This window comes from Phyllostomus hastatus, unplaced genomic scaffold (genome assembly GCF_019186645.2).
Source record: "Phyllostomus hastatus isolate PE091 unplaced genomic scaffold, TTU_PhHast_1.1 phas_contig_477, whole genome shotgun sequence".
Lineage (NCBI taxonomy): Eukaryota > Metazoa > Chordata > Mammalia > Chiroptera > Phyllostomidae > Phyllostomus > Phyllostomus hastatus.
The window spans coordinates 3,502,506-3,514,575 of record NW_025333889.1 but is presented as its reverse complement, the minus strand read 5'-3'; the positions used below and the strand labels follow the sequence as shown (position 1 = coordinate 3,514,575).

The 12,070-nt window shown below is 54.2% G+C and overlaps 1 long non-coding RNA gene across 2 annotated transcripts; it reads left to right on the top strand.

The window, feature by feature from the left end:
* Window positions 1–376: 376 nt before the first annotated feature.
* Window positions 377–11,641, top strand: LOC123823262. 2 transcript variants are annotated; one of them, XR_006786511.1, is made up of 6 exons: window positions 440–513; window positions 793–977; window positions 3,469–3,652; window positions 3,923–4,025; window positions 4,139–4,282; window positions 9,814–11,641. It is a non-coding gene; the product is annotated as an uncharacterized LOC123823262 (long non-coding RNA). The 2 variants fall into 2 exon arrangements; XR_006786510.1 differs by having other exon boundaries at window positions 377–977.
* The last annotated feature ends 429 nt before the right edge of the window (window positions 11,642–12,070 follow it).

Genomic DNA, 12,070 nt, shown 5'->3' with positions numbered 1-12,070 from the left:
GGCGGGGAAGGGGGAGGCACTCCAGAACGATCCCGCGGACCTGCAGCTGTGGTCCCGACGCCTCCGCCCCCGGAGCTGCTCCTTCAGCTGAGGCTTCAAGGCAGAATGCACAGAGCATGTCACAACACTTCTTATCTAACTTTCTTTTTAAGAGAGCTTCCTGTCTGCCAGGTCTTCGATAAAGAGAATTTTTATGCCCTGGATTCTTTTCTACAAAACTATAAAGAGCTGTGCTCGACCCTTTGCTGAACTTACCAGAAAACGGTCCCTGTGCTTTCCCTGGCCTGTGGCTCAGGGACTCCGGGGCCGGGGGTGGGGGGGGCCAGGCCCCAAAACTGACTCACCAGGGACGGGGAGACCACATCCTGTCTCCGATTTCTGTTTCTCATTTACGGGCGGCTGTGCGTGTCACAGAGCTGTGCAAACATCAATCACGCCGGCCAACACCCAGGGAGACTTTCTAACGTGGAGGAGCGCGGGCCGTTCCCCAGGTCGGCGAAGGCCATCCAGAAGGTCAATGTCAGAGGAAGACCCGACCACTCTGCCTGGAGGAGGAACCTACTGCGTGGCCCCGGCGTTCATGTGGGGGCTCAGGGGAGTCCCTTGTCCCCACCTTCCGGGCAGGGTGTGCGGGGAGTGTCCTCGCCGATCCCAGCAGGGCCGAGATGCTTCTCAGGACTGTCGGGGGCAAGAGAGGAGCCTTGGGAGAAAATTCTGTCGCTACACGCCAAGTGTCCTACTTGTGACTTGTTATGCCACCTTTTCACGTCCTAACGTGTTTCCTCCGTTCAGGTGCTGGCCCTGCTGCCGGGAATGGGCGGGGTCTGGCTGGACGTCTCGGGGTCCCACCAGGCTCTGCGGTCCCCGTGGCTGGGCGGGACCGGGCATCCTTCTGCGGCCCAGTGACCACACAGACCCCGAGAAGCCGCAGGCCATGGGCCAGCATCGCTGAGGCGTTCGAGGTTCCTTCTTCCCAGGTCAGCTCTGTGGGAAAAAGCAGCTTAACCCGGACCCGGGGGGGGGCCCCCTGGTTGGCCGTGACCTCTAACAAACAAGCCGTTACAGAGAAACCTCTTGAGACTAGTAAATAATTAACACAGGTTCTCGGAGCTGCTCGGCAAAGCACTTGCAGAGCATCTAACTGCTAACGGTAAATGTTAATCACCACCTTTTGATTACAGACTCAGATAATGAGATCAAAGAGGCAGGAAGTCCTAATTCACACTCTTGCTTTCCCAGAGAGTGGGGTTGGAAGGGAGTCGTCGTGCCCTTCCCTCGCGGGCTCCCCCGTGTGTCCGCCGTGACGTGCAGGGAGAGTCCGGCGACGACGCAGTGCCCAGCGTGCGGGCACAGGTCGGCCCTCCACGCCCAGACCTGGGAGGTTATGTGGGGTGAACGTGTGTTTAGAATAAGCCTGGTTACTCTCTCTCTCTCTCTCTCTCTCTCTCTGGAAGCTGAAGTTCAGCGCCGCTGCCAGATTAATCATTACACTTGGCATTTCTGAGTCTGACTCAGTTCTGAGTTTGGGTGCGCTAACAGGAAGCTGTTAAGGGAGAGCCCGATACGGAGTCCAACCTCGGCACTGCAGCCAGGCCCAGCTCCTTTGAAGTGGCCGGTAACGGGGTTCGGGGGCCCCGTCGTCTGCTTCCCACGCTCTCGGGCCCCCCCTTGTTCTCTCGTCTGGTTCCTGGAGCAGCCTCACCGACTCCTCGCAAGGGCAAGTTCATGAGGAGAAAGAGAGGAGAGCGTGTTTCCTCTGGGGGGGCGGGGCGGAGGTGGGTAGGTCAGGCCGAGATTCCAGTCCCCCAAGCTCCGGGCCTCCCGTGCAACACCCACCTGCTTCCGGACAGTCTGTGTAGATGGGGCCATGCGGCAGGTGGCCTTTTAGGTCTGGCTTCCTTTGCTTAGCTTGACGTTTTCGAGTTCATCTCCATGGTAACATTATCAGGCCTTGGTCGGCTGCCTTGGCCGTGATCTACCCTGTTCCTCACCACAACAAACAGGTGCCACCAAGGACCCCTGCCCCTGTCCCCCCGCCCCCGCCCCGCTGGGGGTTTGTAAATGCTTTCATAGGCCTGCACAAGCTCCCATAGTTTCTTGCTGCGGTCACACTTCTGTGACAATTAGTGCCCAGGGCTGTAGACAGATGGCTGGGTCCACTGTCCTCTGTGCGCTCTTTGATGGCCGTCAGGGGTGATCGGGGCTCCCACCAGTTTTCTGGTCGGGGGTCAGACTCTGCCCAGAGCCGGCCCGGTCGGAGGGAGCCTGCTCTGCGCGTGTGCGGTGGCTGTGGCCCCAGGGAGTGTGGATTCTCCCCACTGGTGGGCGGCGGCGCCTTCCCTAAGCTCAGGCCTGCAGCCCCCTCCCTGACCCGCCTTCTGAAGACTGTTGACAAGACGAGACTGATTCGTCCTGGATTTGTACTCCTGGCGGGGGGGGGGGGGGGTCTGTGCCATGCCAGGACCCATGCTTGACCTTGAAAGATTTAGACATTTTGTGGTTTCAATTGCCCCGAGACAGATGAGACCCTGGGGGACCGATTTATGCTAACCGCATTCACGAGAGATGGATTTACAACCTGGGTCGAAATCTGGTTCACTTACGCTGGGGTTTGTATCGGACAGGGCGGGCTGGCTGGGCTGCCACGATCACCCCAAAACTCGGGCTCAGCCACAGAGCTTTCGTTCCCGCGGGAGCCGAGGCCACTTGGGGCCCCAGCCACGTCCAGGGCTGCTGGCCTCCCCGCAGCGACCCGGTGCGGCACCTCCCTGTAGCCACACCCGTGGGCCGGGAAAAGGCGCTCTGGGGGGTCTCCCTGCTGCCGTTTCTGCGCTTCCCCGAAGCAACACACGCCACCTCCACGCACAGCTCGTTGGCTGAGAAAGTCGCGCCACCGTGTCCCGTCTCCAGGGGAGGGGAAGACAGTTCCGGGAGGGCCGGGAAGGACGAGAACGGGACTGTCGGAGAGGACCACGGGTGCCCACAGAGGGGCCCGCCTTTTCTAGCGACGAGCACCCCCGCGTCGATTCCCTCTCGGCGCTAATGCCCCTGAGAGATCTGAACGTGCAGCTGTTGTTGGGACAGTAACTAAAATCCAGTAATGCCCCTAATGGCATTTGCCTACTTTATACATGATGTTGCGTAGCGCGGACCGTTTGAATGAGACCAGTGAGCCCTCTTTGCGCCTGTGCTGACTTGGTTGGAAGGTCAGATTCTCTGTGGCCGTCGGAAACGGGTCTCCTTCGGCCTTTCGTTTCTGGGCGCCTCACTGCGCGGGGTGCTTCCTAGCGAGCACTTGGTAATGGATTTAATTGTTACTGTATCTGTCTGTCGTGCACATGGATGGATAAATAAACGGATAGATTGATACAGATATAGATATAGATACAGCTTATGTGTGTATGTGGGTATGTATATGTGCGTATTATATTTGTAAGTATCTACAATCATCAATGATTAATTCCACAGTCAGTTTCAGCGAGGTTTCTTCTTATTTTTCCTGTGACATTTTGGAAGCATGCTGGTTCCCCTGATTGCACTTGAGAGACGCACTAGTGTCACCAGGAAGACACTTGTCCCAGCTCACCCCCGGATTCTGGAGGAAACCCAGCGGTGGCGACACTTGCACGGGTCACAGCCGCGAGTACCGAAGGTCTCACATGCCTGAATGACGGCGTCATCCCAGGACTTCCTGTGGCTCCGTCTGGGGGGGGGTCTCCCTCTAACTACAGAACACAGCAGTTTTGATGTCTTTATCTAGTTTATTCATAACTATCTCAACAGATGGTACTCAGGAAACTTTCTTCATTGATAATTTTGTGGCTAAACGCAGAGAGTCAAGTCCCTTTTAGGTAGCTTACATTACCATATATTTTCCCTAATTGTATTTCATTAATCTCTTTTATGCCTGATTGCGCCACAGCGGGCTACTCCCCCTCACTTTGATATGTAAACATTTCAAAAGTTTTTGATGTTCGTTGACTCTGCCCGGGGCCTTCCCTTTGCCACACGGAGCACCATTAAGGGTAAGTTAACGCGCACACACTCAGGAGACACGAGCAACCCCAGATGCCCACCTTTTCCTTGAACTGATGGTAGATGAAAGGTTCCTGCAAATAAGCGACCGTTTTCTTTACAGCCTGTGCTCCGGCCTCAGCCTTTACCGGGAATCCAAAGGCTGGCTGAAGTTCAACCCTTGGTCGCTGGTCGGAACTTTCACCCCAAAAGTCTGGAGCTTCACACTCGACAGATTTCCTTGGCAAACTGCTCGTTTTTCTTCAGGGTGAGAATTATAACGCGAGAACACTTCTCGCTTCCCCCAGGTGCCCGGGGGTGGGTTTCGGTGGGGCAGTGGGAGACGCCCCCTCCCCCCCACTGGCTCCGCCCCCTTCTCCCAGGGGTGGTTTCCTGGGGCCGTGGCCGGTGACAGCGGCTTCTCTCAACATCCCTTGCTGTCATCGCCTGTCACGGCAGCGCGCTCACGGTGCAGGCGATAGAGCCGACTTTCCGTCAGTCTGTGGCGAGTCCTCCCGGCAACCGCACCTGTGGCTGTGGCGCCCCCAGGTGTCCGGGGCAGGTGGCGTCCTCAGTGGTTCTGGGAGGTGCAGGTGCTCCTGGCAACGCAAAGAGAAGCTTTCCGCCTGCGAGACATCCTTCTCCTAATGAAGGTTACATCCCCCTAATGTGGACACGTGGACGGGCTTAAAAATAGCACCGGCAGAGCCTCCCACCTTCGTCTTGTCCGCTCTCGCACCCTGAATGAGAGCCGCTGCACTCGGAACTGACAGGCAGAGGAGGTGTCCTTTCAGAAACAATGGGCCCCATGGGCCCTGTGACAAACGGTGGTGGCTTCACTTTCCGCGGCCCTGTCATCCGAACTGTTCCCAATCGTCGTCGGGAGGAGCCGTGGACGCCCTTGTTTCCAATCTCTGGATCCGATCGCAAGGCAAAGCCTCCAGGGAAGGAGTGTCCTAGAAACAGCGGAGCTCCGCCTTCCGGGGCGAGACTGCGGGAGGGAGCCGGCGGTTTGAACAGTCTCGCTGTGCAGAGATCACCTGCCACTGACCGTTGTCCCAAAGGTGGGAAGACGCCCCACACCCCCATGGAGTGGGAGAGGGGGGCCCTCATGTCGAAGGGCAGCAGCCGGCTCCTTCCCCTGACTCAGCGTGGGGACACCGGCCCCTTGGAGCCCGTACCCTTGACCCCCCCCCGACCCCCACTGACCCTCACCGTAGAAACACGCGTGTGCCACACCTACCTGGTGTTGCTCTACCTTCAGCAAGAAAGAAGAAGGCTCCCTTTTAGTAGAACGCTACGAATGTTTCAGTTAAAACAGGGAGCAAGCATAGGCAATGAATGCCCCCCATCCCCCGTTTTAAATCAGGAAAGGAATCCCAAAGCGAGGAAAAAGCTTCAGCCCCGAAAACCAGGACGGGGGCACTTGACCAGCGCGCCGCGAACAGACCCCTCGCCGAGTGTCGCGCACGGGAAATCCGATGGAGGGTGTGGGGCGCGGCGCCTGACCTGTGGGCATCACTCTTCCTGGGAAGCCGGCTCGGGGCCCATCTGCAGGTGGCCCGGGCTGAAGAGAGGAGAGATGGTGGGGCGGGAGGAAGGGTGCGAACTGGTGGGAAGCCTCCCTCCCTCCTAGCGCGCTCCCTGGAGCGGGCCGGCAGAGCACAGGGCCCCTGGAGGCCCTCGTCACCACAGCGTCTCCGTGTGCAGGCAGGGACACCGGACACCGTGGCCCTGTCCCCTCCAGGTGCCGACAACAGGCTCCACAGCGGCTGGAGAGGTGGCCAGTGACGTGGCCTTCCTCAGCAAAGACACTCTTGGGTGCGGCCCCTCGACCCCTCGCAGAGACGTGACCTCTGACCTTCCCCTCCTCTGGGCTCAGGCCCTGTCAGCGACTCCCCCATCTCTTCTGGAAGCCAGCTCCACTGCCAGCGGGACCCGTCTGCGTCTGTGTGCGAAGGAAACTGAGAAAAACAATGGGACGTTCGAAGAGGGAGGGTGGTCCCAAGCGGGATCCATCCAGGGCCTCAGAGCCAGCACCATCCTCACTGGGACCCCTCACTCCTGGTGGGCACGAGCAAGGCCCCTGGACCCCCAGAGAGCGCTCCGGCGCTGCCCCGGCCGGTACCCCCCGCGGGCGCCGGACCCGTGCGCACAGGATGACGCAGGGCAGGGAGCTGCGGTTCCGGGCGAAGAGAGCCGCCGCTGATGAGGAGGAGAAAGAGTCAGCCGAAGCAGACACTTTAGACCGGACGCTCCAAAATTCTCGGAGGGCAAGCGCACCGAGATGCACGAGAAAAGCAACGTTCACTGGAAAAATAACCGAGAGGGACATGTGCGGGGATCCGTCGGGGAAAGGGAGGACAGGCCCAGGGGCTCCGTCACGCCCGTCGCCGGAGCGCACACAACCGCAGAGGCCAGGGTCGTAACAGGGTTGTCCGTAATAGGAGACACCTCACGCTTTCACACTTTCAGAGTCTTTGTCGCTAATGCGGTTCTGAATCCTCTTTCGTTCATTATGGTCTTTCTCTTTTTATTGAATCTACTGGGGCGACGTGGGTTAATAAAACGATACAGGGTTCAAGTGTGCAGTTCCGTGACACACCATCCGTGACACACCATCCGTGCACTGTGCTGTGTGCTCGCCTTGCCACCCCCGGTCACGTCTCCTCCCGTCACCGCTTACCCCCACCCCCCTCCCTCGGGTGGCCACCACACTGCTGACCGTGTCTATGAGGGGTTTTGGTCTCTGTGTTTTGCTGAATCCCTCCACCTGTAGTTTGTCCTCCTCGCCTCTCCTTTTTTTTGTTTGATCAGCCTGGTCAAAGACGGGCTCTCGCAGGCTTTCCTGAAGTTGCCCGTCACGCCCACCCCCTGGAACGTTCGCCAGGAACACAGACCCCAGGGCCTGTCCTTAAATGTTCCGGGTCTGAGTCTGGGGAGGTTGGGCACCTGGACATTTAATTTTACCAGGCACCAGAGGTGCTCTCAGGGCTGTGTGAGTTTAGGGGACTGGCATATTGCTACGGCCTTTTCAAATCATTAATGTTTGGACTTATTTAACACTTCGTGTTTTGAAATTCATAAATGTCTAGTTTTGCCTTTATTATTTCTCCTCGGTGTTTTGCTTCTTTTCCCTTTATCCAGAGTCTTAAGATAAATTCTTACTTTATTCATATTTTTCTCTTTTCTTTGCCATGTGGTAAACACTTTTTAAAACACAGACTTCAATTCCATGATTTTTGATAAACAGTATTTGAATAGGTATTATTCCCTAAGCAGATTATAAGGCAAGTTGATTCCTTTTATTAATGAAAACATTATTTAATTTTTTTCACTTAGTTTTTGTTTATCTTCTAAAATTAAAAAAATATATTTCAGTGATACTAAAGACCTTCAGGGCTATAACCAATTAGAGAAAAAATACAATCAATCTTGACATCTGATCAAAACTGTGAAGTTATTGATGTGAGTGTACAAATATGGATTTAGACCAGGGCTTCTCACCCTGGACACCCCTGACAGTTCAGACGAGACAGTTCTCTGCAGCGACACCTGCCCTGTGGGTTGTAGGGTGGTTGACCCCCTCCCTGGCCTCTACCCGGGTGCCAGTGTAAATATCACCGACCCCCAACTTGCCCAAGACCGTCTCCTGGGAGATAACATCATCCCGGTTGGAAACCACGGCGCTAGAGAAAGGGACTGCTCCCCTGGCTCAAGGGTGAGCTTAAAACCTGCAGGTTGTACACGCACCTTCACCCGTTTCAATATGCTCTCCCGGCCAGGGTCACTCCCCTGGGCTTTGGAAGGGGGAGGGAGGAGGCTGCTGCGAAAAGCACACGGTCACGTCCTTTCATCGGTTCCTCGGTCCCCTTCCTCCGTCCGGCGGGGCTCACAGCCCCTGTTCCTCGAGTCTGTAGGACAATGTTGTTAAAACGCCAGCAAAAGCAGCTGGAACGGTGGCTGTCAGGTATGCAGCAGGGCCTTAGTGCATCTTAGTATTTATTGTACGCCACCGAGTGGCGGGCATTTTAATCTCCCTTTGCAGTCAATAAATTGAGGCCACAGAGGTTAAGGAGATGGCCCGTCATTGGAGATGTACTGAAGACCTGGTGGCGTGGAAACAGGACCCTGGGGACCTGGTTCTCACGTGACCGACCGCTCTGGGTTCTTACTTAGGGTGGGGGCCGGGTAGCTGTCTGATGTGCCCTCTCCCCAGCTCCCATAAAATTGTCCACAAAATTTGTAGGACTTCCCTGCTCTGTGTAATAAGAATATCAACGAATAAATTGTCAATGAGAAATTTCTCCAGATGCCGTTTTTTCCTCCTTGTCATTTTTCATTTAATTTCATGCTGTCTACGTGTTGTTGTGTGAAAGATAAGAAAGCAAGGTGAATGAGAAAATCTTCATGCTACTTGATCCACTAATTTTTTTCAGATAACAAGCTATTCTGATGAAATGCAAGGGCAGCCATTTTGCAATAAAATGTTTATTGCGGTGTTCTGTGTAACAGCAAAACCTTTAGGAAATACGAATCTCCAAGATAAGGTAGTGGGTTACTAATTATAATTCAGCCACACAATGAATTATTATAAACTGTATTTAGCCCCGGCAGGGTAGCTCGGTCAGAGCAGCATGCCGACACACCAGGGCTGCAGTTTGGTCCGCGGTTGGGGAACGTGTAAGAAGCGACTGGTGCATGCACAAATAAGTGGAACACCACACTGATGCTTCTCTCTCTCTCTAAACATCAGTGAATTTAAAAAAAAACTCTAAAAGCTGTTTGGAATTATGCTTCTAAAGCTATTTTACTAGCTTTTAAAGATGTATGTCAGTTGTAAACATACAACCACCGTACTAAATATGAACAAATGTGAAAACAAGAATCCAGTGACTATTCCAGAAAGAACGGCCAGCACCCCCGTCAACAGTGGATTTAATTGGTTGTTGTCCACCGCAGACAGCCTGGTAGCCAGTGAGTGTCTGGCTTCTTCAGCGGCTTTTCTTTGATTGTGAATGAAGTCGAACCACTTCCGATGGCCCGTTTGTGGTGATTCTGTTGTGAAGTGACTTCTTAAGTCATTTAAGCAATTTGTATTGTGAGTCTTCTTTGCATATTAACCCATCACCTGCCGGGTCGGTTGCAAACATTTTATTCCTTTTTGTCGTTTTTTCTTTCAGCTCTGACTCATGATCTCTTACCCTTGACCTTAGCCAAAAGGCCAAGAAACGACAACTCCTGGTTTCTTTCTTTTTAAATTATGTTATTGCTGTTCAATTACAGTTGTCTGCATTTTCCTCCCACCCAGCCAAACCCCCTCCCTCCCTTGCTTCCACCCTCCCCCTTGGTTTTGTTCATGTGTCCTTTACAGTAGTCCCTGAAAACCCTTCCCCCCACTGTCCCCTCCCCCGTCCCCTCTGATTATTGTTAGATTGTCCTTAATTTCAATGTCTCTGGTTCTATTTTGTTGGCCTTTTTCTTCTGTTGATTAGGTTCCAGTTAAAGGTGAGATCGTATGGTATTTGTCCCTTACCTCCTGGTTTATTTCACTTAGCACAGTGCTCTCCAGGTCCAATGTTTATATACTCAAATTTCATTTTTATGCAAAAGTTTTGCTCTTATGACATGCTTAGAAAGTGAAAAAATTTAGGAAAATTCAAAATTATAAATATTTATCTAAAGCTGTATGCCAGTGCTTTTATATTTGTATTTCTTAATACTTAAATTTTTATGGTCTAGGATTCATTTTGGAATAAGGAGAGAATTCTAGTGATGGAATTTTCTTTTCTTCTCCAGCTGCTTAATCAATGGTCTCAACTCCACTGATGAGGCCACTTCTCTTGATCCCTGTTCATTTATAAGCGTCTGACACTTCTGACGACGTGGGGACGAACTCAGCGCAACGCCGTCTAGAAAGAGCTCAGTTACACAACATTGGGACAGATAGAACAAGCCCTCCGCCTCAAGCCAACGCATTCACAGAACAACTTTGGAAAGAATTGTGTAGTGCTGTTTTTCTGGAGAGTGTTTTACATCCCAATACTCCGGTGTGTTCTCTCCGTTTCCTGCAGTGTGCCATGTTATTTTACAATCAGCACAAAACATGCGTCCCTTTAAACTGCTGAGCTCGCGCACAAGGGAAGGAGGGAGCCCAGCAGGGGCCGCCGGCTTTCCTCGTGGAGTCACCGTCCTTGCCTCGGCCGGGCCGTTCGAACTTCTGCGACGTCTGCTGGCACAACTGATTTTCTGCCCTGCCGTGCCTCCGCAGCTCCAGCGCAGCCCCCCATAAGCTTCCCCAGCAGTGAGGATACATGCGGGTTTTCCTGAGTGAAGAATTACGGTGCGTTTCTAGTGAAACGGCGAACTATTCGAAACGCCACGGAGTCTCGCAGAGCGAGATGAGCAGGGAGCCTGTGGGGCCCGGTCCTCCCTCGCTCGCCCGCCGTTAACGCTCTTCTCCTTCCTCCCGCTTCCAGTTCCCAGGGATGTTGGAAATACCGCACCTTTTCACTTTGTGAATGCCTTGAGGAGTCACGCCACTTCCCTGGCGGGGCCTCAGGGTGCGTTCCCGTGTTTGCAGTTCCCCGCGAGATGCTGGGCAGCCGTGAGAGCAGAGTGGCCGGAGCTGCCCTCACCGCCACGCCCCTGTGAGCGCTCCCGCCTACGACCGTACGCCTATGATGGCTTCGTGACTACAATTTACACAAGCATACACAACAACAGTGCATGCAGAAAGGCAGCACATTAGTAGTGCATCTAGTGTCCCAGATATTGCTTGTGTTACCGTATCACTTCGTTTAAGCCTGAAAGCACGCAGAGCAGGGGCCTGTACGGCTCAGGCGCGACGTGGGAGCGATGCCAAGACGCACGCGAGGAGGGTCAGGCCCGTCCGTCCACCCCGGCCAGCTCTGAGGGTGTGGGGCCCACAGGGATGTGGGAAACCAGGACGGCCTTGACTCTGCATCAGAGCTGAACCTGCCCGGGAAGAGGGAGAGGAAGAGGAGGAGACGGAGGTGACCCAAGGTTGGGGGGATGGTGGAGCCACCCCCCAGGTGCAGCAGGTCGGAGAAGGCGGGGTCTCCGCTCTGGTCTTTTCCTGCCACTCTGCACCCAGCAGGGCTGATGCCTGGGGTTGTTTCAGCTGGGCTCCCTCGTCCCGTGGCCTCTGCGGGAACTTGGCCTTGGGCTGCACCAGCCACGACGAGAGGGTGGGGGCAGGGGACAGAGATGTTCTCCGCTCCCTGCAGGCTGACTCTGCTGGGGGCCCTTTCCTGGCGCGCTATCGGGCGCCCGGTTTACCCCTTGCCCCCCGCCCGCCCCACCCCCGGTCCGGCAGAGTAACGACCATGCTGCTGCCCACGCGGGGAGGGGACACCACCTCGCCTTTTGGTTTTCTCCAACCAAGCCCACGTCTTGAAAATGGCTCCTTTATCGAACGACTGTCCTCCGTGACGCTTGGGGAAGGAGTCACCTGCTTCCCGCAGATATTCTGGGTCACAGAAAGAGAACGACAGATGTGTTTGTTCCCTACGGCTGCTGTCACAAATGACCCATGACCTCGCTGACTGTAGCTCGCAGGTCAGCTTCTTTTTCCAGAAATGAATAAACGTGATATTTCAGGACACCTTCTCTGTGTTTAATTGCATGTGTTTGTCCTTGGGTACACACTGGAAAGAACTGAGCTATGCTACGTACAACTTCAACTTTCTCAATGTCGCGTGCCAACTGTGTCTCGGTAAAGCTGAAATCACGCAGGGCGTCCATGTTAGGAAAGACTGAAAGAACATGCTTCAGAATGCTGACGACTTCTGGTTGGCAAAATTAGGAATAAGTCGTAATTCTGGTACTTTTCTCTATTTTCTACAATAACCATGCATTTTAAAAAAAAAACAAAACGGAAAGCATTGTTGAAACATCAAACCCAAGGAAAAAACAGGGGAGAAAAAAAGATTTCTTTCTCCTCGACCACGGAAGGCAAATTCCGGCTTCCCTTTCAAGGGGCTGACGGGGCTCACTCGTGTACCCCCAAACCACTGGGGAGCAGAGGCCTGTG